At 34.8% G+C, this 18,477-nt stretch overlaps 1 protein-coding gene across 1 annotated transcript in view; it reads left to right on the forward strand.

Annotated features, from left to right (window-relative positions):
• Positions 1-370: 370 nt before the first annotated feature.
• The window catches only part of GPR1 (G protein-coupled receptor 1), a 53,317-nt gene continuing 35,210 nt past the window's right edge, over positions 371-18,477 (forward strand). Inside the window, exon 1 of the mRNA XM_023500664.2 lies at positions 371-598. The gene's annotated coding sequence lies outside the window, so the exon portion shown is untranslated. The remainder of the gene's footprint in view (positions 599-18,477) is intronic.

An 18,477-nucleotide genomic window follows, 5' to 3' on the forward strand; every position in this document is an offset into this window, starting at 1 on the left:
CTCCTTATGTAATAGGATTTTCCCTCCAATAGTTCCATAAACATCTATGTATATGTATAATATATATGCATATATATATATATACTATATATATGTATAAGTGTATATTTTCATATAATATACATATGTATATATGTTTTCCCCCAAAACAAGTTTTAAAAAAAACTCTCCTTTTTAAAAAAAAAAAAAAAAACAGTAATGTGCAGTCCACAGAGCCAATTTCCTTTCAGAAAGTAAAACAAAGTTACTCATATACACAGGCACCCTGAGCAAAATTATTCCATTGTGCAATATGCATACTGCTTACTTGTCTCCTGAAGTAGATGATTATGGAAACTGATGGGGGAAGAGGGGGGGGTGAGGATAAGGAGGAGGGGGGTGGGAAGAACCACATTCACGACTAGTTCCAGAGAGTTATATAAAAAAGCTGCAGAACTAGCATCCATCCTCATCCACAGTGTCATTTCGGAAGCCAAGTGAGGAGGCTGGGAAAGCTGCACACTGCAGTTGTTCTGAAATCCACACTGTTTTTCACTCTGGACTCCAGAGGTTACACCCAGGATCACAATAACCTCTCTTCCTGACAGAAAATTAACTGGTAAGTGGGTTCATTCTTCTTCTTTCCTGTTTGCTTTCTCCATAAATTAATACGTATACAATTGACTTGATAATGATTTTTGGAGACTATTTACCTATTAGGATTAGGATGAGTAACAGCTGGCAGAAGATGACTCTAGATACTTAAAAAGAAACAAAAAAAGGAAAAAAAGAATTCTCCGTTTGCAGACTCACTGCAAACTCATATTTTTGGTCTTATGTCAAAAATGTTGGGAGATGATACAGGGTTAGCTGCAGCTGCAAATTAACTCTGAAATTTCAGAAAAGAAAAAATAGAACAAGGAGAAGAAAAAAATAGACACTCCAAGTCATTTTCTCAGCTTTTACAGAAGTAAGAATAGTCTATAAGTTTAGATACAGAATGCTTAAAAGCCCAGAAGTAGTCAGATAACTTTTGGAAAGTTCATTGTTGTGATGTTTAGGATGACTGTTCATCTTCTCTAGGTGATAAAAAAGTCAAAAATCTAAATCCAATTAGCAGTTGATTATGTTATGAAGAGGTTTTACAAAAATATTTTACTATATTTCTTTTATTGTACTTGAATTTAATAGATCCCACACTTAGTAACATGCTAAAATAATCATGCATATAAGTGCCACAAGTGTTCATGTCTGAGTTCTTAATGAAGGGTTAAAGATTAAATTCTTTTTTGCTTCTTAACTAAATTCAATTTAGTTAAATGCTACAAACCTCTATGACCCCACTGAGTTCAAGGCATTTGCAATTAATTGCCTCTTACTGGCTAAAAAGCAAGGTTTAACAAGTAATTTTTTTTCTTGAATATCCAATATATTTTTTCCAGGTTAAGATTTGCTTCATTAATGGGGAATCCACAGGCTTCTTACAAAATTTCTTTCAGGTTATTTTTACCAACAGATTCATCTGTTTTTATTTCTTCCAAAATCCAGTGAAACTTCCATTTCCCTTTCTTAGCTCTCAGCAGTAATTTCTTAGTGAATAGTTCACAGTGTGTGCTTTCTAAGGCATTAAAGGGCTTAAAATTTCTCAGAGTCAGATGAAAGCCCACAAATCTATTTAGTTTCTAAGAAAGCTTCAAGCATTTTTCTTACCTGCCTTTCTTAGCTATCCTGTCTCTCTTCCAAGGTTTTTGCAACAAAATATTTCAATATCCTCCCTTCAAAATCTGCCCCCCCTGTCTCTCTAACTGCTTTTCTCTCTGTGTTAAAGGTCCAGCCCTCAGTTCCTTCTGATGAGGAAAAACATAACAGGGATTTTCTCTATTAATCAATCTGGATTTAATGTTCATTGAACAACTCAGAAGTTTAACCTTTAGGGGCAGCTAGGTGGGCTCAGTGGATGGAGCACCAGCCCTTTAGTCAGGAGTTCCAATCTGATTTCAGACACTTAACCCTTCCTAGCTGTGTGACCTTGGGCAAGTCACTTAACCCAAAGTGCCTCAGGGGGGGAAAAAAGCTAAACTTTTAGGATAGTGTAGACTGAAAAGTCTACTAATCCACTTGACCTTTATTCAGTCTTATTCAATCATGTACCTCCTTGGTAGGATGGTATAATTTAAGATCCTTTTATCCTAGAATCATATTTGTAAATGCTTAAGAGATGAATAAAAAACATGGATAAAATATATAGGATTATAAATTATATTAAATATTATATTTATATTACTTGTATTAAATATTATGTTAAATTATATATTACATTATTTTTGATATATTGTTAATTATATTAAAATAGTAATCAATATCAATATAGTCATGTATACATACAATATATAAAATGTATGCATACACAATATATAATATGTATGTATGTAATTCAAAACGGCCTGCTATCCATTCTTTTCTGTTGGACACATGATATGTTCCAGCTTCAGCTAAAGCCCTTGATTATAGCTGTTTCTGTTCCTCAGAACTGATCCTGCAGTGATCTTCCAGTTTAAAACCAAGATTTTTAAAAATAGCTCATAAAAACAATTAACCTGAAATGTGAGTTAAATTGGGAAGTAGGGAGACAAATATTCTTAATCATGGACCCAACAGAAGTTACTAATGGGGGAGAAGGGGAACCTTTCCAGCTGTTTTTACTTAAGGAATGGCCTATAGTGATCTCCAAATCTATTAGCCCAAACTATCCTTATGGACCAGTTGGAAAGATGTGGACTTTATGTATTAGCTTTTAAAATATTGATTGGTTGTATATCAACCTGGGCTGCGGTCTCTGGTGTATTGCCATATTACTTTGCCCTTTATTTTATTCAACACAATTTCATTCAATAGATGGCATATTTATCAAGTTTGTAGGTGAAATGAAACTAGAGATACTTGCAAATATATTGTATATCAGAAGAGATATTCAAAAGAATATTCACAGGCTAAGCTGAAACTAATAAGACAAAATTTATTCTATCTAGGGTTAAAAAAAAACTACATGCACAAAATGGAAAAATCATGGCTAAAAAATAATGCACATGGTTTTAGAGTTGAAATGGCTTTCAAGGTCACTTAGTCCAACTGTTTTTTTTAAAAAGTGACTTATCTTGTTCCTTTCAGAATCTTGGCAAGAAGGCCTTCTATTCCCAGCAGAAGATTATTTGCAGCAGGTGTCAGACTCCCTAGTACAGGATTCACCTGCTAGCTGGTGCCATCAGGCTTAAATTTCTAGAGCTACGGTCTCTCTATTGTGAACCTCACTCTAGCTTAGGTTGGATCTTCTTGGGTGACCATACTCATAACCAAATTTGGCTTTTTGTATCCCAACTACTTAGGCACTACTCTAGCTTAATTGAGAGTCCAGCTAGCCCCGCCAAACAAAAGATTTTGGGAAATTTCCTTTGAGTTGCATTATCTTACTCGGTATATATATATATATATATTTTATACACTCTAATCTTTAAGTGCTCTGACTTCTACTAGCTATTTGTTTGAATAAATAGATTTACTTGAAATCCATTATTTGTGATGGTTTTCTCTGTAAGCAGTATTTGTGTAGGAAAGAAATAAACCTACAGGTAAAAGCTTGGGATAAGTTTTTCTCTGAGATTTTTAAATGAAGCCAGGAAGCAACTTTTGTTTTGAATCATTCCTCTAGACTAGAAATATGTAGATAGAAAAATAGATATAATTTAAATCCCATGTGGTCATACATATCTTGCATGGGCACACAGTGCATATACCTTTCAATCATAATTTCCAATTTTAACCTCTGATGACAAAACATCTCTCCATCTTCCAGGCATGTAGGGACTTTACTCTCAATAAACTATCAATGGTTCTGGGATTCTTCTTTTTATCATTTTCGAAATTCCTTCCATTCTTCCATACAGATCAGTGAGTAGGGGAAAAAACTGAGAAACAAAACAAAGCTCAGGGAGCCAAGACATCAACTTTCCCCAGCCTAGTCTTTCCTGTCTTTAATATATATATATGATATTTAATATATATCAATCACACATAAAGAACATGCATGTACACAAATAGAACTATACACATGTGTGTATATATATATATAATATACCAGCACAAATAAGTAGAATCATTTCCAAATTTCTTTCTAGTGCTGCTTACTATCCTTCACTGACCTTATTCAGTCATGAAGTCTTGTCAGTTTTATATCAAAAATCAATAAATTATATTAATATATATGTGTTATATGTCATCAATAAATTATATCAATAATCAACAAATTATATTGATCTAGTACATATATATGTAAATTGTATATAATAAACAAATTATATTAGTAATCACATTTACATAAAAATAAGTTATGTTGATATAATATATATAATATGTAAATGATATGTAAAATCAATAAGTACATCAATAATTCTATTTGCATTATAATCAATAAATTATATTGACATATTTATAATATGGAATCCATGTTATATCAATAATCATATTTGCATCGATAATCAATAAATTATATTGATATAGAATATATAATGTAAACCAAATGTAATCAAAAAATTACATCAATAATTCCATCTATTTCCTTCTCTCACCTCATACAGCCATGGTGGTCCACATGCCCTTTCTCCAGGACTATCCCAACTGCCTCCTAATTATTCTCCAACTACAATCTCTGCTCTCCAATCCATTCTCCACAAAGCTGTTTGTTACATTGCTATTCTTAAAGCACAAGTCTGATCATGTTGCTTCCCTACTCATGAAGCTTCTGTGGTTCTTAGGATAAAATGTAATTTTAGCTTTAGCTTTAAAAGCTCTTCTCAGCCTTACTCCAACTTATCTGTCAAGACAGATTTCACTTGACTTTCCCTCGATGCACAATCTTCCAGCCAAACTAGCCTATTTTGCTTTTCCTTGCAGGCAATACTCCATCTCCTACCCATGTGCCTTTCCTTCCTACCTTAACCCCTTGCAAAGGAAGACCTCCTTCCTCACCTCTGACTCCCTAGCTTCCTTCAAGTCTTAGCTTAGTTCTCTTTTCCTGACTCTCTTTCTTGTAAGTGCTGTCCACCTCTTTGAATTTATTTTTTTTTCCCTGAGGCAATTGGAGTTCAGTGACTTGTCTAGGAACTGTTAAGTGTCTGAGATCAAATTTGAACTCAGGTCCTCCTGAGTTCAGGGCTGGTGCTCTATCCACTGCTCCACTTAGCTGCCCCTCTTTGAATTTACTTTATATTTATTTTTCTGTTTAGCAGTCCTGCCCCATTCCCAATATACGTAAGCTCCTTGAAGGCAGTAGATGGAGCAGCAGGTCATCATCATGTCTATAATTGATAATATCTGACATTTATGTAAAGCATTTTAAGGTGTACAAAGCATTTTACATATGTTATCTCGTTTGATAATAAATACTAAATGAAAAATTTTACTTCTCACTTTTCACATCTTGTCTCATTATTTGACATTACAATTTGTCATTATTCTTATTGCCAAACTAGACATCCAATACATTGCAGTATGGAGGAGAAAGCATTGAGCTACTGTTAGGTGACCTAAGTTCTAATCTACAGTTTGTCACTTGGCCAAGGTGCTTCCCAGCTCTAAAATAAGAGAAGGGTTACATAATATAGTAAATGGAGAAGCCAGGCCAGTTGTATCAAACTCAGAAATTTTTGTTGTTGTTAAATCATTTCTATTGTGTTGAATCCCCATTTACTTTTTTGGGGGCAGAAATACTAGAGTGGTTTGCCATTTTCTTCCCCAGCTCATTTTACAAATGAGGAAACTGAGGCAAAACAGGGTTAAGTGACTTTCCAAGAGTTACAGTTAGTAAGTGTCTGAGGCTGGATTTGAACTCAGTTCTTCCTGACTTCACATTTGATCCATTCACTGTGCAGCCTACCTGCCCTTAGATAGAAATGGGAGTCACCCAACAGTAAATAAAAATTCCCTAAACTAAAAGAAAGGATCTCTGAGGCTACATATTGATTTAGAAAATCATATATTAAACATTATCTGTGTTTTGTTGTATTTTCATTTATTTAATTAACTATTTCCAATTACATTTAATCTGATTCAAATTGAATTTGGGAGTATTATGGACTACAACATTCTCCTTGATTGGCCACCAATAGGTCCCAGGCCAAGTCCCATTTGGTTATTGCTTGGGTCCTGATCGACTCAGATTGAATGTAAATAGCTGTCATTTCTGCCTTGGCCAGAAATCCTGAAGGTCTTCCCTTTCCAATTTTGTTTATTTTATTTATTTGGATTTTTTTTTTTATTAGGTGAATAAAGAGACTGTTTATCTCAATTGCTACCCAGTCTTAATCACTGAATGGGTGTAGCCTCCGCCAGACAAGACCTGTTGAAAATCTTAAATTAAAAAGGCCAAGCTCTTCCACTATATCCAAGGCCATCTCCCATTGTCCTAATCTATGTCTGGCCACTGGACCCAGGTGGCTCTGAAAGGAAAAATAAGACAGGTGACCTTGCATGGCCCTCCCTCACTTAAATCCAATTCACTTGAATGAAGAAGGACAAACAACAAATATTTGATGTCTCTGCTTTAGATTTCTCTCTAAAATTATAAAATATAGAGAAAGTGCTGACCTTCTTTATTGGAAAAAATTTCCTCACTGAGAGTCCCTTTATATCAATAAAAATCATTGATCTGGTCCCTATCTCTGTAAAAGAAAGGAACAGGACTAAATAATTTCTATGGTACATTTCAGCTCTAAAAGTCTACATTTATGATGATTAAAACTCCTAATATATATATATTTATAACATTTTCCTGCCCTCATTCAGTTTCATATTACTCTTGTCGTGCTTCCTATGCTTTTTAGATATTGGTCTTTTATTTTTGTAAAGAAATTTGACGTGAGGAACACAATTTAGGTTTCCAAATTTTATAATTTTGAAATGAACATGTACTTTTGTTTTCCCAAGAGAGGGAATTAAAAAGGTACTCTATGTACAGCAGATGTCAGGGATGGGTATTTATTTCTTCACACAAAAGGAATAATCAACACAGTATGCTCCCAAGATGAAAACCAATTTAAAACAAGCTTCATTAACTTATGACTATTATTTCAATTCCCTGGAAAGATACTTAAGCCTCATCAATACATAAATACATTTGTGAATACTGATTAGACATTTTATGTCTGCTCTACACTGTTCTAAATCAGGGAGCAGCAAACTAGGACCATGTGACCTGTCCTATGTATGGCCTGATAGCTAAGAATACAATAAAACTTTATTTTAAATTGTTTTTAAAAATATTAACTCCCGCTATCTGTACAAAAACAAGTTGAATTTGTCAGTCCCTGAGTTTTAACAATTCTGAGTACAGGTTTGTGGTTAAAAAACAAAAAATACAAAGACCAGAATTAGGTCAATCCCAGTGTAAGTGGCCTGATAGGTTTTCTGATATTTTCTGATAGGTTAAGGCAGTGGTTCTCAAACTTTTGTTTTCAGTCTATTTATCCTATTAAAATTGAGGATCTCTCCAAAGTGTTTTTGTTTATCTGGGTTATATTTATAGACATTTACCATATTGGAAATAAAAACTATTTTTGAATTTGTAGACCCTCTAAAAGAGTTTCAGAGATCCCCAGGATTCTCTAGACCATACTTTGAGAACCACTGGGTTAAGGCATGCATTGGACCCAGGACTTCGAATTCTGAAACTCAGAATTATAAAAGCAACCAGGGGCCTAGGAACAAGCTCATTAACTGCTTGTGGAAGCAGTAAGGGGAACGGAGTAGGGAAAGGGCACAGCCTATAAGCCCATCTTCCCTGATGGGGATGGAAAGAACTTTACTTGCTATATGGGAGAGCAGAAGCAATAGAAATTGAAATGGAAGAATTCTGCCCTTTAAAAGGTCCATTGAGTCATCAGCTTCTCTAGATCAGAAGCCAATGATTATATCATGATTCCAAAATACGCCCTACAGCACTCAGCTAGCACAGGGAAGCAGGCAGAAATTCAGCATCTCTGATGTGCTTAATTGATGAGTCATTTTATCCTCAGAGTACTCAAAAGTTTCCAAGAGAAAACCTTGGTAGATATCTAGGAGGGCCCCTGTAGTCCCATTCTACTCAGAAAAAATGGTATTTTAAGGTTAATTTGGTAGCTTGGTATAAGGGGGAAGATGATATGGTGTTGTGGGTTAAAAACTCAATTTAAGCTCTTTTAGGCAATCAGACTAGGAAGCAGGGTCTCCCTTAGCCTTGGAGGCTACTGCAAACTTCTGCTACTGAGCAAAGCCAAATTAACCTTTATTATTATTATTGTTCCAGGTATTATATTATTATATATTATTATTCCAGATATTATTGTTCCAGATCCCTCACATTTTTCATCTTTGATGAAAGCATCTCTGCTTAGGCCCAGGTGAAAATTTCTGCAGCAGCCCACAAAGACTGCCATCCAGATCACTATCTAGCTTCTCTCTTTCCCTAATGGGTCTCTAATGTACCTACCTAATTTAGTAGCCCTCTGCTTTGAATGCTGATGGGATCCTCTGCTTCTTCCTTTGAGCTATTAACTTCATTTGACAACAACCTGTGATACTGAATTTTTGACAAATGCCTATGGCCAGAAAATCCCAGAATCTCAAATTTGGAAAAGAATTCAGAGATTATGAATCCAATCCAAAATTCACATAAAAACCCTTGAATGCACTCCTCAACCACTTGTCCTGACAGTTGTATTTGTTAGGAAATTTTTTTTTTCCAAAACAGTGTCATTAAATCTGCTTCTTACAGTTTCCACCCATCTTTTCTAGTTCTTTCCTCTGGAACTGAGAAGAATAAATCTAATCTCTTTTCCACATGACAAAATACTTGGAGACAGCTGTCATGTAACCTTTCAAGCCTTCTCTTGTTCAGATTGAACATCCTTAGTTGTTTCAACCAATTGAATCACAAATGACATAGAAAGCCATCTTGATTGCCTTCTTTTAGAAATAGTTTATCCTTCTGAAATGGGATATTCAGAAAATAAATATAACTTCATGATGTTATTCAATTAGGACACCCTTCTCTAGACACTTTCCATGTTTATTTATCCATAAAATCACATGAAAAAAAATTATCCATAAAATCACATGAAAAACAAAATAAAGGACTAAAGATTAGGGTCTGCCATTGAAGTGAACTCTTGTTATAGTAGGAACAATATTATCTGCTTCCCCAACTCCCCCTTAGCTTTTCCTAAGACCTCCCCTATGTGTATTAGACTAATTTCTCCTTCCTGTTGTTGTTTTAATCATTTCAGTTGTGTCCAGCTCTTGGTAACTTCATTTAGGATTTTCGTGGCAAAGATACTTAAATTTTATTAAATCTATCTTCAGATTGGGTCAGGGAAATAAGGCTCAAGAATTTACTTGTCTTCTTGGTCATCTAAGAGTATAATATTTATTAACATCTTAAGGAATCTACTCTTGAGAACAAATTCAAATGTCTAGGTTAGGTTTTTACAACCTTTCAGGCAAGTTTGGAGTACATATCCAATCAGCAGCATTCAGTTTGAATGGAAAACTAAAGCATTTCGTAGGAGAGGAATGGGTGACAAAAGAGAGGTACCAGACAAGGAAGAAAAGGGGAATATTTGGAAGAAAAGGGGAATATTTGAAATAAAAGTGGCAAGATTTATGATCAGAGTAAGAAAGAAAATATTCATTGTTCAAGGGCAGCAGATGAAGAGAAAAGATCAAATAAGTTAATAATTGTGACAGCATTCCCTTTATCCAAGGACAGCAAGTAATATTTAAAACAGTTGATAAGAGATGCTTCATTTTACTGTGTCCTTGCATAGTGATTGGGGACTTTCTAATATTAGGGCACCAGGTGGCTGGGGGAATTTCAACATTGTTAGTACTTTAAGAAATCCCTGGCTACTTGTAGCTAATGTGATTATGGGCAAATAGTTTAACTCCTCAGTACTCTAGCAATGCTTAAAAAAAAAAATGATCAAAAAGGTATTTTCAATGAGCAAAAATCCTGTTTTCTCTCCCTCTCATCTCACCTCATCCATTAGAGGAAAAAAGAGAGAAAAGAATAAGAAAGCCCTTATAATCTATATGAATAATCAAGCAAAACAAATTTCTGCATTGTTTTCCTCTGCACATTGATTCCACAGCCTCCTTAATAGAAGGTATGTGATGACTGATAATTGCAATGTTCAGAATTCTTAAGTGTTTCAGTGATTTGTCTTTATAATATTGTTATTATATAAATTGTTCTCTTGGTTCTGCTGATTTTACTCTGTATCCATTCATGCAGATTTTCCCCTGTTTCTCTGAAATTATCCTTTTCATCATTTCCTATAGCACAATAGTGTTCCTTTAAATTTATATAGTATAATCTGTTCGGTCATTTCCCAATTGATGGGCATCCTCTTATTTTTCCTTTTTTCCCTTTGCCACCACAAAAAGAGCTGCTATAAGTGTCCATTCATTTGAATCCTTTTCCTCTTTCTTTGATCTCTTTGAACTAGAGGAATAGTTATAGTATCATAGAAAAACTTATAGGAAGAAAAAAAGGTAATTACTGATGAGTTATGGATCTGAAGCAATAGACGTAATTTCCATAGATACTGTCTGAATAAAAATCGTCAACCTGGGCTAACCCCCAAAATCACATTAGCTCTTTTGATCACCCTGTTTGCTCATATTGAGATTATAAAAAAGCATTTATCAATTAGTTTTCCATATTTCCCTATGTCTCAATGCTACTATTCAATTCAAATCCATAGAGATCTATTTATTATTTGTTTTTCCATTTTCTAGTTTCCCATATTCAATAAATCATGTCAATTAATTTTTTCCTAGTATTACTCATATCCATAACTTCCTCTCTCCCTTCTTGTTGTGTTAGTCTAGTTTACCCCCTTTCATCTTGTGCTTAGACTATCAAAATAATCTCCTAACTAGTCTCTTTGCTTTCAATGTTTTCCCATGTTTTCTTTCTACCACTCTTGGGCAGAAGATGGGAAGGGACCATTCTGGCATAAAGGTGAAGCTTGACATCTAGAAGGGCTAAAATTGTAGCCTAGAGAATTAAAGCCTTAAGAACTGGAGAAAAGTTAATTAGAAATTCCTGACCTAAAATTATTTCCTTATTAAATTAACTTTTTTTTAAAATTAACAAAAAAAATGGAATTTTTCTTCTTCCTACCCTTACCCACTGCAATGGTGTGTGTGTGGAGGGTGGGAGGTGGGAAGAAAGAAAAGGAAAACTTTTTTAAAAAGCAATTATAGACTATATATATTTTTATATATGGGATCTTTTATCTTTTTATAAACCTTTTATAAATGGATAGACTTCCATGGAGTCATAGTGTCACCTCATGGGAATTCTTCAAACAAAGGCTTTATGATGACCATTTGCCATAATTACTTTTGGACTTCAACTTATTTATCTATAAGGGAAGAATATTAGATATAGTCATTTCTTAGATCCCTTCTAACTCTAGAAAACTAGGATTCTGGAATTTTCCCTGTTTCTATGAAAAATAATTTTTGTAAGAAAAAGTCATTTCAGTTGTGTCCAACTCTTCATGCCCTATTTTGGGTTTTCTTGGCAAAGATACTGGAATGGTTTGCCATTTCCTTCTCCAATTCATTTTTCAGATGAGGAACTGGAGCAAAAAGGGCTTGCCCTAGTAAGAGTCTGAGGCCAGATTTGAACTCAGAAAGTCTTCTTGACTTTAGGCTTGGCAGTCTATCCACTATACCACCTGACTGTCCTCTGTAATAAATTAGGTCGCTGTAAATGAAACCAGATGCTTGTAGCTCCATCAATTTTCATTTATAAAATATTTTGCACATAATGATGATGTAGTAAACTTTAATCTTTCTAGAATGGTTAAACACTAAAAAATTCTGGTGAACAAAATATTCCAATTGCCCAAGAGTAGATAACACCAATAGATTGCCAGAGTCATAGAACAAAAATGCAAGGAAATGTGCAATGTTTCAGTAATACAATAGAAAAAACTCTGGATTTAGAGTCAGTGCTCTGAGGTACAATCCTAGCTCTGTCATTTATCCTTTCTGGTTTCTACTTTCCTTATCTTTAAAATCAACTTGACAAATATGGAAAATTCATATAAAAAAATTGCTTCATGAACTGAATCATCTAAGCAATTGTCATTAATCTGTTTTCATGATGGGCTCCTTTACTAGCTTAGTGGTTACTGCCTGGAGAAGACCTCAATTCAAATCCAACCTAGTTATATGACCCTGGGCAGTCGCCAGAGATCTAGATCTTAACTTCCATCTGTCTCACTTTCCTTATGTATAAAATAGTGATCATAATAGCATTTACCTCCCAGTATTGTTGAGGATAAAAATGAGATAATAGTTATAAAGTACTTTGCAAACTTATAAGTGTTATAATAAATGCTAATTATTATTGCTGTTATTATTGATAGTCTGACAAAACCTATCAACCTTTTCTCAGAATATTTAAATGTATAAAAATAAGATAAATCTTATTATAAATGAAACCAATTATATAAAAATATTATCAAAATGTTTTTTAAAAGATAAATTCAAAAGTGCCATCCATCCAGAGAGAGAACCATAAAGACAGGATCATAACAGTATTTTCCCCCTTTAGTTGTTGCTGTTTACTTGTTTGTTTTTTTCTATTTTTTTCCTTTTGATCCAATTTATTTTTTACTCAACATGACAAATATGGAAATATGTTTAGAAGAATTGCATATGTTTAATCTATATGAGATTGCTTGCTGTCAGAAGAGGAAGAGGGGAGAAAAAAGAGAAAATTTTGAAACACAAGGTTTTACAAAGGTAGATGTTGAAGACTATCTTTGCATGTATTTGAAAAAATAAAATATTGGGGCAGCTAGATGGTGCAGTGGAGAGAGCCTGAGCCCTGAAGTCAGGAAGATCTGAGTTCAAATTTGGACTCAGACAATTAACACTTCCTAGCTGTGTCTCCCTGGGCAAGTCACTTAACCTCAATTGCCTCAGCAAAAAAATAAAGATTGACTTTTCTTATGCTATCTATGTATGTCTTTGCTATTATTATTGTATCTTTTTTGTAATTGTCATTAGAGTTAATATGAAGCAGCCTCATCACCCACTATGATTCTTTTGGAGATATGAAAATTCATGTTTTGTACTTACATAACATCCCCTAGAGAAAATTTGTATGAACAGTGGTTTTTGAAGCAATCAGCAGATTAGGACCATTGAAAATGCTAGGCAAGTTAGCAGATGTAACCTGGATGAAGATCCAGCAAAGGGGCAGAGACAGAAGCATCAAATAGGTAAGAACCAGGAGAGCAAAGTGGTAGAAAAATGTAGAGAAAGTCTCAGGCAGAACAGTTATCTACAGTGTCGAAGGTTATAGTGAAACCAAGAAGGATGCAATCTGTTATCTTGGTCTTATTCAATTCTAGATTCAACTCATTATCTGTCTAAAGGTCTTATCCAAAAAAATTCATGTTGATAGACAAAGCAACTCAGTGGGTTACCCATTCAACAAAATATCGTATTCTGCACACTATGTCACTCAGTCAATAAACATTTATCAACCCCTTTCTATGAGGCAAGCATTGTGCTAACCACATCAAATAGAAAGACAGAAACATGTCCCCACCATCAAGGAGATCATATTCTGATGGGGGAAACAAAATGCAAAAAAGAAAGAGAAAGAAAGAAAGGAAGGAAGAAAGGGAGGGAGGGAAGGAAAGAAGGAAGGAAGGAAGGAAGGAAGGAAGGAAGGAAGGAAGGAAGGAAGGAAGGAAGGAAGGAAGGAAGGAAGGAAGGAAAGAGGGAAGGAGGGAGGGAGGGAGGGAGGGAAGGAAGGAAGGAAGAAAGGAAGGAGGGAAGGAAGGAGGGAAGGAAGGAAGAGAAGGAAAGAAGGAAAGGAAGGAAGGAAGAGAGGCAGGAAGGAAGAGAGGCAGGAAGGAAGGAAAGGAAGGAAGGAAGGAAGGAAGCAAGGAAGAAAAAAGAAGGAAGGGAAAGAAGGAAGGAAGGCAAAAAGAAAGAAAAAAGAAAGAGAGAGAGAGAGAGAGAAAAGAAAGAAAAGAAAAGGAAAAAGTGTACATGTACATACAAGAGAAATGTAATAGAAGGTCACCTCAGAAGGGAGGCAGTTGTAGCAGAGGAGTTAGAGGGAAATGACCAGGAAAGTCTTCTGCAGAAGATGAAATTTTCTGGATTTTGAAGGAAGCCAAAAAGCCAGGAGGCAAGGGTAAGGAAGAAGAGTATGGCAGGAATGGGGTAGCCAATGGATAGGCGTTCATCATTTGTTTTTTTCCTGTGTAAATGGCTAGGCTATCTCCATTATTTGTTCTTGGGCTGTTGTGGGGATTTTTGTTTTTATGAAGCATTTGCGATTGGGTTAAATGACTTGCCCAGGATTGTATTTGAACTCAGGTTTTCCCAACTCTAGGGTCAGTGCTCTATTCAGTGCACCATCTAGCTGCTCCTCCCATCATTTATTCTTAGGATATGAAATCACATGAAAGGATTTCCATTTTACTAAGAACAAAAGATTATTTGGCAAATATAAAAGCTCATGCTATGCCTGCTTGATATGAATAATGTCAGCCTAATGAGATGATGTCCTTGCTTCTCTACTAATAATGATTGCTTCTTTTTAATAACAATTCTTGACCTAACTGAAGACATGAAAAGAATTAACATAAGCATGATATTTGTGGAAATATATATAGAAGAATTGCACATGTTTAACATATATTAGATTACTTGCCATTTAGGGAGGGGATGGGGGGGAAGGAGGGAAAAAATCTAGAACACAAGGTTTTGTGAGGGTAAATGTTGAAAATTATTCATACATATATTTTGAAAATAAAAAGCTCTAATTTAAAAAAAAAGAAAAGAATTAGCATATCTCTATACAATAGAGATAACTTCTCAGTTCTCAAAATTCTTCTATCACCTTTAAAAAGGAGACTGAAAACAAGAAAAAATGGACTTGATCATTAGTATTTGCTTACTTTCTGTCCTCAAAATCTCTGCCAAATATTTGGGAGGTATGACCAGACCAGATAAAAAGGAAAACAAGTAGTTTCTGTTCACATATCAAAAGTACAATCCTTTTTATTTTTTGAACCTCTTTCCTTGGGTTCCCCACATTTCAAAAATAACTATCCAATTTAATGACCAAAAAACCCCATACAAACCCCAAAACAAGCAAATGTAACCTTTGTCCCAAAGGCCATTGTTATGGGAATATCTCACAAGCAACAAACAATCCAATAACCTGGCCATTTGGTGTCACATACCCAAAACAATAAGTAGACTCAAGTTTTCACTCTCCAACTTTCTGATGGGTTTTTTTTTTGCATTTGTTAAGCATCTACTGTGTTCCAAGTTGGCAGCAAGTTGGTGCAGTGGATAGATAACTGGATCTGCATTCAAAAAGACGCAAGTTCAATTTAATTTTGATTGCCTCAGTTTCCTCAGAAATCCCATATGGACTCAGACACAACTGAAAAGGACTGAAGGACAAAATGTTCCAGATACTATCATAAGTACTTTACAAAAATTATCTCGTTTGATCCTCACAACAACCTTGGGAGGTAGATTCTATTACTATCCCCATGTTAGAGTTGAGAAACTTAAGGCAGACAGAGTCTAGTTACACAATCAGAAATGTTTTGAGGTAGGATTTAAGCACCCAAGGTTACAAAATGTTTTCAAATTCAGTGGCTCATTTAGTTCTCACATCAACCTTGTAAAGTTGAAAAGGTTCAGTATTTTATAATGATAAAAATTAAAGCTGAGGTTAAATTACTTGTGCAAAGTTATACAGAGGGCAAGTGATATAGTTAGGACTCCAGCTTTAGTCCACTTATTTCAGGAACTGTTTTTCCCCCCCTTTTTAATAAATTTAAGACAAATAGAAAAATAGGAAAAAAAAGAAAAAAGAAAAAATTATTATGTGTTCAGCAGATCATACAAAAAAGATTTAAAATATGCAACAATAAATTTCCATTTCAAGAAAGTGTATATATATATATATATATATATATATATATATAATTCTCAATGACATATATACACGTGGCTCAGACACAGGGGGTAGACTGAGGTGTAGGGGCAGAGTCAGGGTGCTGAGAGCGGGAACACGGGATTAACAATCCGCTTCTGACAAGGTTGGGGGAGGCAGGGGGTACATCTGATCATTGGGATTACAGAGTGGGGAGAGGTACCCAACATTCTGATGATGCCTAAGATAGAAGGTCTTTCTCCTTATCTGTGGTACAACATGATTAACCATGAAGTTAGGAAACAGATAACAAGTTATGTGAGGTGAAAGCCTTTGCATTTGATAAGAAAAATTCCACCATGTTACTACCATGTTTCATGCTTTCTTTCAGAGGTTTTTTTCTAACACAAAATCTCTGTAACTGCCAAAGCATCTGGAAGAATTTCAATGCCTATCACAAAACTTCCATAACTGCCAATCTGTCTGGAAGGGCTTCAATAAGCCTGGAATTATATACAAATTTTTAATTATATATAATGATATACAAATTCTTAAAATGTAAGCAATGGCCCAAAGTACCTTCAGGTTCACATGAATTAATCTTACTTTTGGGGGTTTCAGAATTATATAATGAGTTATTTTGCTCCCAGCCAGACTTTGCCCTGTAAGTATCAGAATTTGGTCCATGCTACCTCTAGGATAGGAATATCAGAATTTGAGCTCATGTTTTTCACTAAAGGGCTCTTGAGTTTCCTGCAAGAAATTGGCTAAAAAAATTTTTTTTTAGGATAAGTTGTATTTAAGCTATTATCCAAAAAGGGCTTGTGCCTGAGCCTATAAACAGTCAAGAATAACACCCCTTTTCTCTCTAGTGGGACTTTCTCTACCTTCCCCAGGGACTTATACACAGGTCCAGACTAATTAAACTACCTGTGGGAGATAAACTCCCAAGAGGAAAGAACTTATGGTTATACTCTGAGTTTCCATTTCCTCCATAAAATAGGAGTGAGTTAAAATGGATAAGATTTCTTCATTTCCACTTAAAATCAAATATGATTCTCTTCAAAATTCAAGTCCAAAGCAGAGTACAAAGGACTTTTATAACGGAAAGACACTTTTGAGATGACCTACAACAGTCCCTTTGTTTTGCAGATGAAAATGCAGAGATACAAAAGTAGTTAAGAGAGACTCCATTAAACTGGATAGGAATTATCTTTTGCTTTTATGTTCCCATATATAGTGGGCATTTAATAATATACAGATAGATAGTGGGCACTTAATACTTATTGACTGACTTACTAGTTATGTCTCTAGACTTACTCTTAGCTATTCTCAATTTTATAGTAGTTCCCCAAAATATTCAGAATCTAATCCATTTAAAAAATATATTTCTATAGGCCAACAAACAATTCATTCACCAAATTAAAAAGAAAAAAAAAACACTTCTAAAATTTTCTGAAAAAATATTTTTCTCTTATTGGAGCTCACTGTTGGTCTGTTCTTTCTCACAGAAGGTCACGACAGTAAGAAACCCAGTTTTATGACACCAACAGCCATAGGGGAAAAAATAAATCTACACAAATCATTTGGTGCAAGATAAATAAACTCTCCTTTAAAAAAAGATAATCAGAGCTTCGTTACATCCTACTTTATAAAGAAATCAACGCACTTCAAGTTAGCAGCAGGAAATAATGATCCTAACACATTAAGAATGATATCAATCTGTTGACATTCCTTTTCGTAATAAACACAGATCCAAAAATGTTATCTAAACTAACCACAAATAATGTTGTAAAATGAGCTCTTGGATTCCAGCTGTTGAGCATTAAATAAGCTGGATGCCCAAAGGACTTGCTACTTTTCAACATAGACATCTGTCAATGGTTCCCTCCTTCCTGCAAGGCTTCTCTAATTATAGATTCAGTAAAAAACAAATCAGCAAAGTAAAATCTGTGCTTATGTTTCATGGTTTGTTGTTGTTTTTTTTTTTGTCTGTGCTTCAAGACCTGCCCTTGGTTTAACAGGTTTGCATGAAATAAGAAAAAAAAAGGGTAGGGGAGGGACAGGATGATAATGCAATAAGGAGAAAAATGAAGGAAAGTAAAATAAAAAGAGAAATCAAGATGATGGTGAGCTGGTAAAACCAAGGAAGGAAAAAAAAGAAAGAAAAGAGAATAATATAAATGAAGGCAATTTGTTGTTGTTGAGGCAATTGGGGTTAAATAACTTGCCCAGGGTCACACAGCTAGGATATATTAAGTGTCTGAGACCGAATTTGAACTCAGGTCCTCCTGACTTCAGTGCTGACACTCTTATCTACAATGCCATCTAGCTTCCTCATGAAAGCAATTTTTAATGAATATGCAAAACCCATAAGCTGGCAGGGCATTCTCTTTTCAACAAGGGTCTCCAGCATGCAGCTTATAAAATTCGGCTTTAGTCCTAGGGGTAATTGACTCCAAAGAAAAGAA

This window comes from Sarcophilus harrisii, chromosome 3 (genome assembly GCF_902635505.1).
Source record: "Sarcophilus harrisii chromosome 3, mSarHar1.11, whole genome shotgun sequence".
NCBI classification, from domain to species: domain Eukaryota; kingdom Metazoa; phylum Chordata; class Mammalia; order Dasyuromorphia; family Dasyuridae; genus Sarcophilus; species Sarcophilus harrisii.